We start from the raw sequence: 16,454 nt of genomic DNA on the forward strand, positions 1-16,454 counted from the left end.
AACCTGCACCCCTATAGTAAAAGGAGGGCTGGGAACCAACTGGCAGTAACCCCGAGCCTGCTGACCCTGGCACTGCTGCAGGCAGCATGAAGAGTAATTGACCAGCTATAACCCATGTACTTGCCATCTCCTCTCCCCATCACCAGTGGCACACTCAGGGCCAACTAACTGTAGCCAAAGACAGTAAATGAGGGAGGGACAACAAGAGGAGGAGTAGGATAGGAAAACCGGTGCAGAGGGGAGAGAGAGTGCGAGAGACACATTGGACAGTGTCCAGCTCGCCTGAGGCTTTGACTATACAACCTGATATGTGAGTAATAAATATCAGTACTTTAAAGTACTTAAAATTATTGTGTTTTATTGATAAAAGATAACCATATAACACAGATATATAAAAAATGCAGATATAAAATCAACATATAAATATGCACATATTATTTACATAATAAAAGGCAACATTATACAATAGAATAAAAACTTTTTAATGACAATTTCCTGAGAATTTCTTGCCAAATGTAATATATAGAAAGTTCATCACTACATTTTCTCCCGCATACACTAAAGCCCAGCATTGCCCACTGTGCAAAAAACACACATCATATAACAACTTTGCATGTCCTTTTTCGTAATGATCAGTTAAGAAATTACAAACCATTAAAAGATGGCCAGAAGTCCCTATATCAGTTTTGTAAAGTCTACATAATAGTTCCGACATTGGAATAGATTGCCACGCACCTGTCCGCCATGGGGTAGGAAGCTGTCCTAATCTAATGAATATTATAAAATGTCTTACCTTCTTATTTTGTACATTTTCTATATATGTACAAGGTGCATCCACAGGAAAACTTTATAAAATATAATTGGAAAAGGATTTTTTTTCGGAAAGTTTGGTGCATCTGAAACTTCGATCCCATACAGCAGCTTTTTTCTTTATCTCTTTACATTTGACAGCAAAGTTATCATCCGCAGTAAAAACACAACCTATTTCATCCAGACATATCTGAGTTTCCTTCACCCATGGATTTAACTCTAAAAAGAGAAGGATTAAAACCAATTTCATTTACAAAATAAGAAGAGTTACAATTATTAACATCTTCTAAACATTTTAAATAAAAATACACATATAGATCTTTTTTCGTGTAACCAAAGAGGTGAGTCCTAGTTCGTTGCAAATGGCCTCTGCAGGAACTGAACTGGAGAGGCCTAACGCCTTTCTCCAGAGTTTCCCCTCTAAAATACTTAACCATTTGACTTCTTTTACAGTAAAGATTTCAAGGCCATATAAAATGCTAGGTACTAAACAAGATGTATATAGTGATAGTAGCCCTTCAATGGATTGGCCACCTCCTTTTTGACTATAAGCCTTAATGGCCTGGAACCTTGTCATGGTGTTTTTTTTATTATGAAACTAGTTAGTGCCTCTTAATCTAATTTATCCGTCATTAGGATTGCAAGATAATATAAGAAGACACTTCTTGTAATGGCACTTTTTTCAATTTCCCAATTGAATCTCTTGTTTATCTTCCTATAAGTGTTGAAGGTCATAATTTTAGTTTTGCTCAAATTAACCAAGATACCATGGTTAGTAGAAAACGGATCTAAGTTGGAGGCCTTTTGCAGTTTTGTCCAAAATAACAATATCGTCCGCATAATATAACCAGATGATTGGGCATTGACCAACTCATGGAAGACTGTTTTTACAATTTTTTTTAAATGTTATCCAACTCATGTGTTGTTTGAAAAAATGTATCCTTTATTTCTTGTAGGATGTGGAATTTATATCCGTATCGCTTTATGAACGTGGCGAAGTCTACCCGGCAATCAGGAGAATGAAGAAAGTGTGCTGTATTGAACTGGCTTTAAACATCCATGGCCTGATGCAATACACTTTTTCCTGTGGGATTTCACCATTATAAAACACTTCCATGAATCAGGCCCTTAGTGTTGTCTTTCACCTGAGGTATGAGATGTAGGGGTACATTGGAGTTTTTTGGTATAGATATGCATGTGGTTTGTGAGATCTTTTAATGATTTGGTATACTTTGGGTTTCTCCTTTGTTCGCAGTATGAGTTTCTCTGGCCCATTAAAAGTTTTTTTTTAAGAAGATAAAAATCCTATTGAAAAGGACTATTGAATATTTGTTGTCCATGAATTGGAAATCTATGTTACCAAAATAACAAGTATTATAGCAAAGAATGATGCTGATGTCTTTAATATGCACGATTATACTTTACTTATGAAATGTCATCTTGATGATTGATAAATTGATTGATTCATTATGTGATTTGGTATGGTGACCTTGTACTTTGTATTTTTTTAAATTAGCTCTTAAAAAGTGGTCTTCACCCAAAATATATGCATTCAGACATCTAATAAGAGCTGGAACAGGATACCCCCTGATGAATGTCCGACCAAAGTGGTCTTTATGACAGAAACATGTTGGGTCTTTTTTCATTGTGAAACACAACAATTTGATTAATGTGTTATTAAATGTCATGTTGTGTCTTTTATGTGAATTTTACAGTGGTGTTCAAAATTCTACATTGTTATATATGAGGTGTCCGGTTTATGTATAAGAACTATTTCTTGTCTTGGGTATATAGAAAAAAGTTTTTAGATCTGTATTAATTAATTTTCTCTACGATATAAAATTGAAAGTGTATTTTTTATCATAACAATTTTTGAATTCATTGGTTCTTTTTGAGGTGAATGGTTTTTTGAAATAACAGCACGTCGCCATTGAATGAGTTATGTATTGTGTTCTACCTCCTTTGTGGTAATTACTCATCCCTCCCCCAGCTTGACTGTTTAAACACTCAAACATAGGCAATTCCAGAATGTTGCCTAGGGGAGCAGTGCACTCAGTGTTATTGTTTTTTTCCCATGTGTCCGGGATAGCACTTTGTAATTTTTCTGGCCTCTCTTTCTGTGCATCATTCAATCAATTTGAAAACCCTTTTTCTGTTTCAACACATCATATTTTTTGGGAATGAAGAGCCTAACACTTTTTCTTTTCTAAGTTCTTTCTTTTTTGTGTTTTCTCCCTTTTAGTGGAGGTTTTTTGTATACCATAGGCGCAAGGTGGTAGCCTCTCAGCTAGTGCTTATAGTGCTTAACACAGATTTAATACCGGCATTTTTGACATTTTTATTCAACCCCCTCACCCCCCATTAAATTGATTCACATATAATTCAGTAATTTGTTGAGGTGAGGCAGAATCCGAAACAGAAATAGTGGATGATTTCTCTATGTTGTCTTGTATCATCACCTCTCTTGACTTTTCCATAATAAGGAGGTTGTGTGACGAAGGAACCACATCCTCTAGGGAAGTCAGTCCTTGTTTTATAAATTGTTGGTTCTTGTGTAGGCTCTTGCATATCATGAAAAGAGCTTTCAAAATTATCAAAGATTCAGGCACAGTGCACAGTTCTGAATTAGAGATATCAGAATCAATGAAGCTGATTTGGTGGCAAGGAGAAGAAGCAAAGACGTTTGCTGCAATTTGAGTTAGGTCAGGTGTCTTTGCTAAATCTATAGCAGTACTTGAAATCTTCTCCATGCTTAAGGAAAGGTTCCCTGATACTGATGCGACATTATTATCTGCAATTGATTCTGTTTGTAGGTTTAAACACATGTTCAATAGAGAATTATTGTCTATCGGGTTGACAAGTGAAAGGTCAGAAACAGTTAATTCTTCATTAATCAATGTCTCAGAACAAGTTGAGGGGGAAGCACCATAATATCTACTTTTATCACTTGTGCTCCTATAGTCGGCTGTAAAAAGACAGCAATTTTTCCACCAAAAAAAAGACTTCCCTTAGGCTTTCTCGTAGGTTTTCTCCTCCAGGAACCCATTCATATTGCCACTCTCAGCGCTGCACCCCACGTGGGCTATGGCCATTTAAAAGATTGCACAAGTGATTGGGTTCCCGGTGCACTGCCTCTAGTTCAAAGGGACAAAAGAAAGACTTCAAGTAGGCTTTCTTGTAGGTTTTCTCCTCCAGGAACCCATTCATCTCGCCACTCTCTGCGCTGCGCTCCACATGGGCTATGTCGATTTAAAAGATTGTACAAGTGATTGGGTTGCAACACTCTGCCTCTAGTTCAAAGGGATCCAAAGAAAGACTTCATGTAGGCTTTCTCGTAGGTTTGCTCCTCCAGGAAACCACTTGTCTTGCTACTCACTGCGCCGTGCTCTGTGCAGGCTATGGCAATTTAAAAGATTGCACAAGTGACTGGGTCCCAGCACTCTGTCTCTAGTTCAAAGGCACTAAAGAATGACTTCATGCAGGTTTTCTAGTAGGTTTTCTCCTCCAGGGAAATACTCATCTCGCTACTTACCTCAATTTCAGTAAATTCATCATGTGAGAGTCGCTCTATATTAGTATACATCCCTGCAGTGCATTTCCACAATGGTGAGGAGAGGATGGGATCTGGAAAGCAACTGGGGAGGAACACGAGCAGCACAGAGTGAAGAAAGAAGAAAGGAACCAGCAACAGGAGATCAAGACAAAGGAAGGATGGCACAGTTGCTAGCAGCACCACCAAGCTTCTTGAGACCCCAGGAAGTCCGTACATACCATGGCAGCAGTTGTTGCAAAGCTTCCAAATGTACATGGAAGCTGCAGGGCTCCAGGAAACTAGCAAGAACAGGATGGCAGAAATTTTAATAAATAAGAGAAATGCATATTTCTTACGCTAACTTTTGAAAAGTCTAATAAAAAACAGAGGAAATGTGTTAAGGCATAAACTAGACTATTACGAATGGAAACAAGGAGTGGCTGAACAATAGATGACTAGCTCACAGCACTCAGAGAGTTAGCAAATGATTGCCATTTTGGAGCCAGCCTCGAAATAAAGTTGAGGGACTCACAAGTGGTGAGATGAATTAATGAGGTCAAGAGTGGGAAACAGTGCAGCTAAATTAAGTAAATTGGAGAGCAACAGGAAAGCGAGGAAACCACAGGATCTCAAGTCGCCAAGAAAGGAGGGAGTACATTCATGAGAGAGAACCCAAACAGAGTGTTTCAGCGAGAGGAAGGAAATGCTCTGAATGCCAAAAGATAGGCCAATTTGCCCGAGCATGCAGAAGCAACACTGTGAAGCAAAGAGAACAGGGGGCGGTGATAGCAAAGAATCTGAAAGTGACCAAGAGGGCAAATCGGTAAGAATAATGAGAATAAGGGACCTACATGGGAAACAGAAAAGGAAGAACCCGTAATGCTACGTAGAAATAGATGGAAACAGGATAAAGATGATGGCTGATTCAGAGTCAGACCTCACACTAGTGTTGGAAGAGTAGTACTTAACAGTGAAAGGATGAGAAGAATAAAGGCTAAAAAGGAACACGATAAAACTGGAACACTACGGAGGGAAACAAATCAAGCTGAAAGGGTACTTCAGAGCAGATATGTAATTCAAAGGGAAGATATATGTCATGGAAGAAGGATAAGCTCTACTAGGATGGCAACATCAGGCTGACTTGGAAATAAAACTGGATCCTAACATAGGGGAACAAGTGATGACAGTGAGGATAAAAGAGGACAGATACATAGTATAAGAAAGAATATGCAGAAGACTTCGAATATTCAGTAGGAATGCTCAAAAACTAAATGCATGAGATCAAACAAAGAGTGACACCAGTTCCTGTATTTGCACAAGAAGAATTTCAGAAATTGATTGAGAAATGAATTGAAAGAAAAAAATAATAGAAAAAGTTGAAGCACAGATGGTTGAGACCAGTCTTGAGTATGAGAAGAAACGGGTCAGATAAATTGGGAATGTACATCGACCTCAGGCTAGGCAACCAAAAGGTGGTGAGCGACCATGTCACACTACCAAACGTTATCGAAATTATGCAGTTGCTACACGGAGTGACGATGTTCTTGAAACTAGATATATCAAATGCCAAACCCCAAGTAAAACTGCACCCAAAACGTCAAGACAATTGACTGCATTTCAGACACCACCCGGCTCCTACCAGTTTATCAGGATGACATTTGGGTTGTGTTCAGTGGCTTCCGAGCTTCAACAAATCCTGACCAGAATTTTGCCGGGAAAACCAAATGTGAAATGTTTTCAAGATGACATTCTGATATATATGTAACAACAGAAGAAGAGTATAACAACACCCTAAGAAGAGTGCTGAAAAGACCCAAGACTCACAGGTTCCATCTGAAAAAGGAAAGAATGCATATAAGTAGAGACAAACTAGATTTCCTGGGTTATACCATATCGAGAGCCGGAATGGAACCCAAGGAAAGTCGCATAAGAGTGATACAACAAGCCCCGACACCTCAAAACAAAGAACAATTGAAATGGTTCATGGGGATGGCTGAGTATCACGTCAAATTTGCAAAAGTGCTTTTCAGACAAAACTGAATGCCTGATAAAGCTGATAAGAAAACGAGAACAATTTGAGTGGACATCACAGTGCCAAGAGAGATTTGAGTAAACAAAAGCCGAGCTAAAGGGGAGCACCCAGCGTAAAGCCATTCAATGTTAACAATGAGACCACAATAGCGTTCAACGCCAGCATGCATGGAGTAGATGCATTCCTGTAGGGATCAGGTAAAAGAATGCACACAGTAGCATTTACGTTGAAATCACGCAGAGACACCTAGCAACACTACTTGGTCATAGAGTAGGAAATCCTCGCCTGCACATTGGCTGTGAACTATTTCAGGACTTCGCTCTGGGGGAGGAAATTCAGACTAAGGACAGACCACAAACCATTAGTGAACTTACAAGGCCCCAAAAATACAGGAGTGCAGACTCAGAGGCTAGGGAGACTCGCATCCAAAATGCAGGAGTACACACACAAGATGGAGCACATTCCCGGGTGGCAGAACAGGCAATCAAGGAAGATTGTAGCAATTCTACCCAAAAGTGGAATGTGTGATAGCCCAAGTGATGGACATTGCAGAGCTGGGAGAGCAAGAGGAATACGTAAGAGGACTACAGAAAGACCTAATACTAAATAAAGTAAAGGCATACACAACAAGAGGGTGGCCAGGTGAAAAAACTCTGTCACCCAGTCTATGATAGTCCTGGAAAACAGAGTCGGGGATACATATGCAAGGAGAAATAGTGCTGTGAGGAGACATACTAACCCCTTCCATGGATATTAGAAACAGAATCACGTGTCTGGGACATGGGGTGCATACGAACATTACGTTGACAAACAGAAGGATGATGGAAAAGGACTGATGGCCCACAAATGGACATGGAAATATAGAGAGGACTGGCAAACTGCACAACATGCAAAGAGGGGGAAAAAGACTGAAGACAAGACCTGCACCACCAGAAAATGTTGAATGGATAAAGCAGAATTGGAATCAAATTGGGGTCGACTTCCTTGGCCCCCTGGATTATCTATCTAATTAAATACAATATACAAGTTATAATGTACATACCTGAATTAACAATTATATCGATCATACAGTGCTTGGAAGTCTTCAGAATAGAAGGATATCCTCGATGTATAGTGACCGACAATGGCGTACATTTCACTTCCGAAGAAATTAAGAAGTACCTATAGAACCAAAACATCAAATATCGGAAATTCACCTCTACAACCCATAAGGAAATGGTTAAGTGGAGAGAATGAATGGGTACATTAAAGGCATAATATAAGCTGTGCACAGAGGAAATCTTGACGGCGAGGAAGAAGTCAATAGGGGCATAAGGCAGTCCATTGAAAAACCCCCAACCGTGTGACAGGAGTGTTACTGTTCAACATGATGAGAAGAAAGAAAGCAAACACAAAGCTGTCTCCGAAGAAAGGAAACCCATGATGTCAGAAAGGCAGTGAACATTCATGCAATAATGCAAGGGGATTGGGATGAAAGTAAAAATGCCCCGCAAGGACCATCAGACGATTTCGCAATTCAGCGAAAATATGCAACTGCACAGAGCACAGGAGCACAATATACAAACTGCAGACGAACGAAAATGCAATGCTGAGAGAGTCACTCCGTAAAGCAAGAGCCAGCACAGGCAAGCCACAGAAAGAGAGGGGGAAGGAAGAGGAGAGCAGTCAGGCAGACATACAAGAGCCAATGGACAAGGAAAGACATGAGTGGGGAACATGAGGCATGGTAACACAAACATGAAGGAGATGGGAACACCACACAAGGATCCTGAGATGTTAGTATAGGGGAGACAAAGAAGACAAAGAACAGCAAGATGAAGAGACAGATGGAGACGGGGGCCTAGCAGGAGCAAGCAACTTCCTGCAAGTTACACAGACTTTATTATGGACTGATCAGGGAGGTAGAGAGAGGAAGGTAGCCAAAGGGAGAAAGAAAGATAGAGGGAGGGAGGGAGAGGCAGAGAAGACAACGAGTGCAAGAAGTTAGTGAGACAGTGAGGGGAGAGAGAACATGAGTGAGAGTTAGAGGAGGAGAGACATAAACAGACATGCAGAGGCAGAGAGTTAGAGAGATGGAGAGCGAGAGGGAGATAGAGACAGACACATACTGCTCACACATGGCGGGGATACACATGATAGCTCTGCTTCTCTTGTCCTCTCTTGTCCCTATTTTCCATCTCTTGTTTCTCTCACGTCCCATTGCCTTTGCTCTCTCTTCGTGTGCGTCTCTTTTGCATCACTCTTTAATCCTCTCTTCTTTCTCTCCTTCCTGTTCAGTTTCGCCTCTGAGTCTCTCTCTCTCACTCTCTCTCTCTCTTTCTGTCTCGCTCTCTCTCTCAAACGCCTGACGTCTCTTGTTCCTTGCATGTCTCTCCACGTGATTTGAATTGAGAAAGAGACAGAATGGGACAGAGGGCACAGGGAGAACAAGATGGTGTGAAAGCAAAATTGTGAGGAGGCAAGACAGAATAGGGAAGGAGAGAGGAAACAGAGTGGAGGGAAATGTATGAACTCAAAAGGAAACGTGGAGGAGTGACATAGAAACAGGGCAGGTGAAGGAGGAAAGGATGGAAGGGAGACAGAATAGTGAAGGGAAATAGAAAATAGTGTATGTTGTATAAAGGATTTAGAAATATTTGGGAGAGAAGGGAGGAAGGTGAGTAATGGGGAGAAAGAAAGGCAGTGCAGATCATGAATTCCGGACCATCCTGTGGCAAGATCGGTCTAGGGGTAAACTCAGGGCTGCTGAGTCTGAGGGACATACATGGAGCTGCTCATACTTTCTCCTCCTCCCATTCGTTTCTTGTTTTTTTTAATCTTGTCAGCCTGTATGCTGAGCCCTCCAGCCAGGCATTCTCACCTTGTGATCCTCTGACTGGGGGCACAATTACATGGAATGAAGCACCAAATGCCACCCGCTTTCTGCAGCCATATAACCTGGGAGCAGGCCTTTTGCATGAGGGTCTCCCTTTTCCTTTTCAATGCAGTTCATATCTGGGAGTATGCTTTGTTTAATCAACTTTTGAAAACCTATTTCACAGTATGTGCACTTTCTTGCATTTGTTGCTGTACTTGATAGAATAAAATAGCTCTGCTTTTATTTATTTATTTATTTATTTATTTATTGTAATTCTTCAAAACGCGCCAAATTGCCTGCAGGCCTCAAGTGTGGCACCAGTTATAAGGTTTTAATCTACCTTCTGGCTGCACTGCCTCCTCTCCATTGTTTTCATTAGCCTTATATCTGTGTCTATGACAACTGCTAATATTCTTTTAGGATAAGTTATGACCCATGGTCCTTCACAAAAGGTCAAACAAGTCCTAGACTACAATGTTTGGTGGGTGGAAAAATCCCGAGGGGGATGTGTTTCTGAAAGATAATAAAGAGGTAATGGCCAGATATGCCAATCATTTGTATCCAGGCATTGTGTATACAGGCTTGGGGAGAAGTGGTGGCAGGAATGCTTGACATGACCCTTCATTTTTGTAGTTTTGTTTTTCTTATTTTTGGATAATTCTTATTTGTGTCAAATTGTTGTAGGCATAGGTGTACAATTCTGAAGCAGGAGGGCTTAGAATTACCAAAATTGTGGGGTGCAGGGTTTATCACATTTTTTCTCTCGGCCTCAGTCCACTTTGGGTCAAAATTGGGAGTGTATAAACCTGTCACCACCTTCGAACGGGCTATGTAAAAATAAAACAAGCATTGGCAATGCCAGTAGTGTTGGCTTTGGTATAGACAGTGCAGTCTGGGTTTGTGAGCCGTGAGGACATGAGGGGCTGTGGGAGGTTAGGGAAAGAGATGTGTGGGGAAGAGGGGTCGGTATTACCAATGGAAAGAGTGGAGCTTTCATGACACTGTCTGCAGATTTAGGAGCAAGAAGTCAAGGGGTCATCAGTGCACAAGATTGCCCAAAAACCAACACTAAAACGTTATCACATCAGTTTAGGGGCTGCACTAAAAACCATAAATTAGCAACTGAATTCACACACAAAAATTGAAAAATGTCAAGTGGAATATCAACCCTACCTTCAAGTAAAAACCTTGCGACAGCAAAGGCGGGTTATTGCAGGGGAGGGTACCCCAAGTGTTACCATGTCAGATGTCCCTAGCTCATGCTGGTGAAACATCCGATTGACATCTAAGAAATGTTTTCTACTGGATCCAGTTGTAAGGTTTGGATTTTAACATTGAAATCCATCTGATAAAATGAAATCACTCATACTCCTTTCTTGCTAGCAATTCAGAAGATGTACAGATTCCCATCTGTGAGCAAACGAATCTAGCAGGTAGCAGAGGCAAATTACAGCAAGAGGTGGGATATTTCAGTTGGCTTCTTCTGGATCCAGTTGCTGACCTATACGTTAGGTAACTTGTACAAATGACAGAAAATAAATAGACCCTCTTCTTACCATCACAAAAGAATTGTATAAGAATTGTTACATTCGCATTTTGTCCTTTAAATGCAAAGCACTCCTATGGTCATATGTGCTGTTTCCATGCACCTTTAATAAGCACTGTTTAAAAAACATTACTTTGTGAACAATTTTGCAGTTCTGTTCACATTTTAGTCCATATTTCTCATTTTCTGTCCTTACAGTCCTGCAGGATTTTTGCATTTAATGCAGCATCAGGAGGCAAAAGCAGACACATCATGGTTTGTTATTTTGCCATAACGTGTTGCATATAGATGCTTATGGAGGTTTCTTTTCCTGCCAGTGGGTGGGGAAGGTGAAAACTATTGTTTTGCCGAGCGCAGTGTCTCGCTCCTTGCAATCATTCCCACCCTCCCAGAAAACCGATAACTCTGACTAACTTCAATGGATAATCCTCAAAAACATCCAACTTGGCCCTCCCCTTTAGGACTAAACAGGGTGAGTGGCATGCATTAGCGAGGATAAAAGGCAGGTCCCGGCATACCTCCTACCCACAGTCACCCCTGAGGCAAGAGCCAATCGGGAAGGCCACTTGCCCACCTCTTCCCATGTCTGCTATGCCCCCAGAGGGTGTGTGTGACCTAATTAAGTACAGGTGAGTTTAAAGATAGGCTTTGCATAAAAGCATTTCAACGGTATCTTGGTGGTAATTCAGCCAGGATACCAGCAAATGGTAATACCGTTTCCAGCACTTGGTCTGGCAGTATTTCTACCGGATCACGAGTGTCACATTGGCGGAATAAATCTCCACGGGGGATTTGTTTCACAGTATTTTTAATACGGGCTATTTTTTGCCGGTAGGGTGTCAGATCCACCTCAAGCGCTCGGCAAACTTGTACTTGGTTGTTGCGGAAACGTGCCGCTACACCGGCCAAGTGGTAATGAGACCCGATTGAGCATTGCGGTAAAGACCCTAAAGCGACAGCAGCCTTCCGCCATCGTGCTGCCTGCTAAATTGCCTTTACTATAGTTCAGCTATCACTCCTGTCCTCGGAGTTGTCTTAAAACCACAAGCTTCTACCACTACCTTGCCTGCTATTAGCTGTGCGGCTCCTTATCAGAAAATACATATCTTTGAAAAGAGGAAAACGTTTCTAGACTGCTGGGCTAATAGTAGGTGGGAGGGGTCAGAGTGGATGGAGTGAGGCACAACCTAGGGTTGCTTCGAATCAGTGTCTACAATATCAGAGTGTGGCATATGGCCCCGAAGACAAGTGCTGAAAAGCAGGTCACTGAAAATAGCAGACAAAGGCCCCTCCCATGGTTCCCACTCACCGAAGGTGCGGCTGAAGTGAAGACAGCGTTACACAGATGGCCAGATTCGTGTTCTTTGGGAGACACAAAAGCTAAGAGATAGGGTGTTGTCAGGGAACACCTGTACCATTACAGACAACTTCCTGGTCTAGGACACCTTGAGTGAACCCAGGATTTGTGATCTTGGAGCCTTTACACTGGTTAGGGAGGCAATCGTTTATTTTGCTCGTAAGGCGTTTGAGCAAATTGTCAATAGCGGGCACAGACACGATAGTGTAAACCTTACCGTGGATACTCCCGTCATTTGCTTTCTCACCAGCAGATGGCAGAAGAGGGCCCCTTACAATAAGTTGGAGCAGCCAGCGCAGATGATATGGCAAATGATCTGACCCTAAAAAGCCACAGCATTCGGAAGAGATTCATGTTATTTTTTTCATGTTGCGTGAGTTGCCTTGCACAGAGAGCATTAGAACGTCAACATTAGTCCTTTTGGAAAATGTATGGCGCGAATTTGGAGTTTGTGAATGTGCAGGAAGAGAATTACCGGACACTGATACGTCCTCCAAGCAAAGCAGGGCAAGCTTCACTACTGAGCATTAAGCACAGGTGGGCTAGCCTTCCAGGAAATCGGGAGGCTTTCTCACTGACAGTTAGTTGCCTCTGAAACGTCGGCAGGGTTGCGGGAAGAGGCAGTGCTATTTCTGGCTTGCAGGGCTCATAGGCCAGTCCATCTCTGCTGAAGTCTGCTATGGGAGAGTCAAAAGGAAACTAAAATGATGGCTCTTCGACCAAGTCTGTTCGGGACCTCTCCCCCTGTTAGATGTACTCCCTCATATTCCACCAGAAGGGTGGAACGTACTCTATTCTGCCCCTTCGACACCATCCCACTTATAGACACACTCTACAGCACTTCGTAGAGCACTGCCATTATGATTCTTGCACGCTAGTGGGAAGGGTGGCGTCTGATGCAGGGCAGGGCGTAACCGGAAGAAGAGTGCAAAGAAATGCTTTCGTTTTACTCCTAAGTACAGCCAGGGCCAAAGAGGGCAGCTGGGGAGCGACCAGCGAGGCGCTTGGAGGCAGGAGTCTTACTCAAACTCAGTTAAATAAATGAAGGTGTCGTACAGAGAAAGGTCCCTCAGATAAACCTAATTGTGCAAAGCCTTTTTATTAAGGGAAAGCGCTTGCCGAGACAAGGCCGAGCTGGTGATCACTGGTGCTAACGAGAGAAGGCTGAGCTGGTGATCACTGGTGCTACCGAGGGAAGGCTGAGCTGGTGATCACTGGTACTACCGAGACAAGGCCGAGCTGGTGATTACTGGTGCTACCGAGACATGGCCGAGCTGGTGATCACTGGTGCTACCGAGAGAAGGCCGAGCTGGTGATCACTGGTGCTACCGAGACAAGGCCGAGCTGGTGATTACTGGTGCTACCGAGAGAAGGCCGAGCTGGTGATCACTGGTGCTACCGAGGCAAGGTCGAGCTGGTGATCACTGGTGCTACCGAGAAGGCTGAGCTGGTGAACACTGGTGCTACCGAGACAAGGCGAGCTAGTGATCACTGGTGCTACCGAGAGAAGGCTGAGATGGGGATCACTGGTTCTACTGAAACAAGGCCAAGCTGGTGATCACTGGTGCTACCGAGAGAAGGCTGAGCTGGTGATCACTGGTGCTACCGAGACAAGGTTGAGCTGGTGATCACTGGTGCTACCGAGAAGGCTGAGTTGGTGATCACTGGTGCTACCGAGACAAGGCCGAGCTGGTGATTACTGGTGCTACCGAGAGAAGGCTGAGCTGGTGATCACTGGTGCTACCGAGAAGGCTGAGCTGGTGATCACTGGTGCTACTGAGAAGGCTGAGCTGGTGATCACTGGTGCTACCGAGAAGGCTGAGCTGGTGATCACTGGTGCTACCGAGACAAGGCCGAGCTGGTGATCACTGGTGCTACTGAGAGAAGGCTGAGCTGGTGATCACTGGTGCTACCGAGACAAGGCCGAGCTGGTGATCACTGGTGCTACCGAGAAGGCTGAGCTGGTGATCACTGGTGCTACCGAGACAAGGCCGAGCTTGTGATCACTGGTGCTACCGAGAGAAGGCTGAGCTGGTGATCACTGGTGCTACCGAGATAAGGCCGAGCTGGTGATCACTGGTGCTACTGAGAAGGCTGAGCTGGTGATCACTGGTGCTACCGAGAAGGCTGAGCTGGTGATCACTGGTGCTACCGAGAGAAGGCTGAGCTGGTAATCACTGGTGCTACCGAGACAAGGCCGAGCTGGTGATCACTGGTGCTACCGAGAAGGCTGAGCTGGTGATCATTGGTGCTACCGAGAAGGCTGAGCTGGTGATCACTGGTGCTACCGAGAGAAGGCTGAGCTGGTGATCACTGGTGCTACCGAGAGAAGGCTGAGCTGGTGATCACTGGTGCTAATGAGAAGGCTGAGCTGGTGATCACTGGTGCTACTGAGAGAAGAATGAGCTGGTGATCACTGGTGCTACAAGCGGTGCCAAGCATGGGATGCAAGAAGGAAAAGTCAACATAGAGAGAAAAGAGGAATAAGAACCTCCAGAAGGTGGGGGACCACAAGCTGACACAACCATGGCAGAAGGGATTGCACTACTACCATGTTTCATGCACACGCCAAGCACACCAACAAGAGCATGGGCCTAGTGAAAGCAAACTATTCAGATCTATACAGAAGCTCTTGGTGCAGACTGAGCATCCTGTGGCAGAAAAGCCAGCGTCTTGGAAAATGCTTTCAGAACTGAAGACCAAAGGGTCCAGATGAAGGCCAACATGTACGAAGAAGCCTGGAGGAGGGGCAAAGGTTTCCAAGTCAAATAGGACATTATGAAGTACGAGCTAAAGCTTTACAACATGAGGCTCGGTGCAGTTGAAATACCTGACAACTAGCAGTCTCCTGGAGTTTTGGCACCAATACGGATGAAGCATTCCAGGACATGCTGCTTGAAGGATGCAAGAACACTTGAATCCAAGAAAAGCGGGTTCAAAGTAAAGCCCGAAACCCGGATGAAGCCATGGAAATTGTATGGACCAGATAGCAAGACTCCTCACAGCAGAAAGGTCAAAATAAGAATTGGAACTATGTGAAGTCAATGTTGGGCACCGAAGACCCAAAGATTGGAAAAGCAATTGGCAATGGGCCGAAACACAGATTAACAGGAAACATAGGAAGGAAGAAACAGCACATACCCATTGATACACATTGGGCCTCATTATGACCCGTCCGCAAATAAAGGTGCCGGCAAACAACACCAGTTCCTTTATTTCCAGACTGGGTCACCCCGGTTCTGCCGGTAGAGGCACTGAACAACCGGCAGGCCTGACCTGCTGGTAGTTCAGGCCCCTACCGGCAGGTTTTTTGCTGAAGCACCGGCAGCATTAACAACGGTGCCGGTGCTTCAGTGTTCCCATTCCCATGGAGTCCGACTCCGAACTTACCGTACTGGCCCTGCGTGTGAGATCCTGGTAACAGCAGGATGTCAGGTGGTGGTAACGGTAAGACGAGGTTGCCAGTGACTCGTCGGTAGCACTGGTGGGTCACCAGGAATCCTGTAATGAGGCCCATTATCCCTCTAAAGATTTGAGAAGCACCAAATGTTCTAAAACCTAACATTTGTCAAAGTCTGCTAGACTTGGAATGTGAGGGTGGTTGGCCTAAGCAAGAGAGCTCCAGCAGATCAACGTCGCAAAAGGGGCAGAGAAGAAGAGTTATGCTGTGTGTCATGGAAGCAAAGGGAAAGACAATGGCGTCACAATCAATATTCAAAGTATTGGGAGGAGCAAGGATGCAGATAGGGGCTGATCCTGGGGCAGGTTTCACCATCGTATTGACTGATGCCTACGAAGAGCCGTGGCCAAGCAGCAATTATAGACTACACAGAACAAGGGAACCCCTATCCAGCTACCAGGAGCAGACCATCACACTTTTGGGATATCTGAAGTGCATCATTACATTAAAAAATTGTCATCTCAAGGCAGCGTCTAGGTAGCCAAATGAGGCAGTCTGGTTCATCAAGCCAGGTTGAAAACCAATCTAGACCTGAATGTGCTTGAATACGTCATGACCGTGTCAGAAATAGACAACATGTGCAAAGGCCACTAAGCAATATTCAGCCCGTCAAAAGGATCACTCAAGCGGTAACCCAACAAGTATAGTTTGAACAAAAATGCAATTCGAGTAAGAAACAAAATAAGGAAGGTGACAGTTACTGCAAGGACGAAGCTCAAAGCAGTCCTGTGTGACTTGCTCACAAAGGCGAGATAGAAGCTGCTGAGGCCACTAAATAGGTCTCCCTGATTTTGGTCAGCAGAGAACAGAAACCTAGCTTTTGTGTATACCTTCACAGCCTACAACGTGAGATTTTCTGC

At 43.7% G+C, this 16,454-nt stretch overlaps 1 long non-coding RNA gene across 1 annotated transcript in view; it reads left to right on the forward strand.

The window, feature by feature from the left end:
- The window catches only part of LOC138580546 (uncharacterized), a 184,704-nt gene that overhangs the window by 85,382 nt on the left and 82,868 nt on the right, over positions 1-16,454 (forward strand). Inside the window, exon 2 of the long non-coding RNA XR_011304287.1 lies at positions 1,767-1,960. This is a non-coding gene — a long non-coding RNA (uncharacterized lncRNA). The remainder of the gene's footprint in view (positions 1-1,766; positions 1,961-16,454) is intronic.

This window comes from Ambystoma mexicanum, chromosome 3p (assembly GCF_040938575.1).
Source record: "Ambystoma mexicanum isolate Mex_15411 chromosome 3p, UKY_AmexF1_1, whole genome shotgun sequence".
NCBI classification, from domain to species: domain Eukaryota; kingdom Metazoa; phylum Chordata; class Amphibia; order Caudata; family Ambystomatidae; genus Ambystoma; species Ambystoma mexicanum.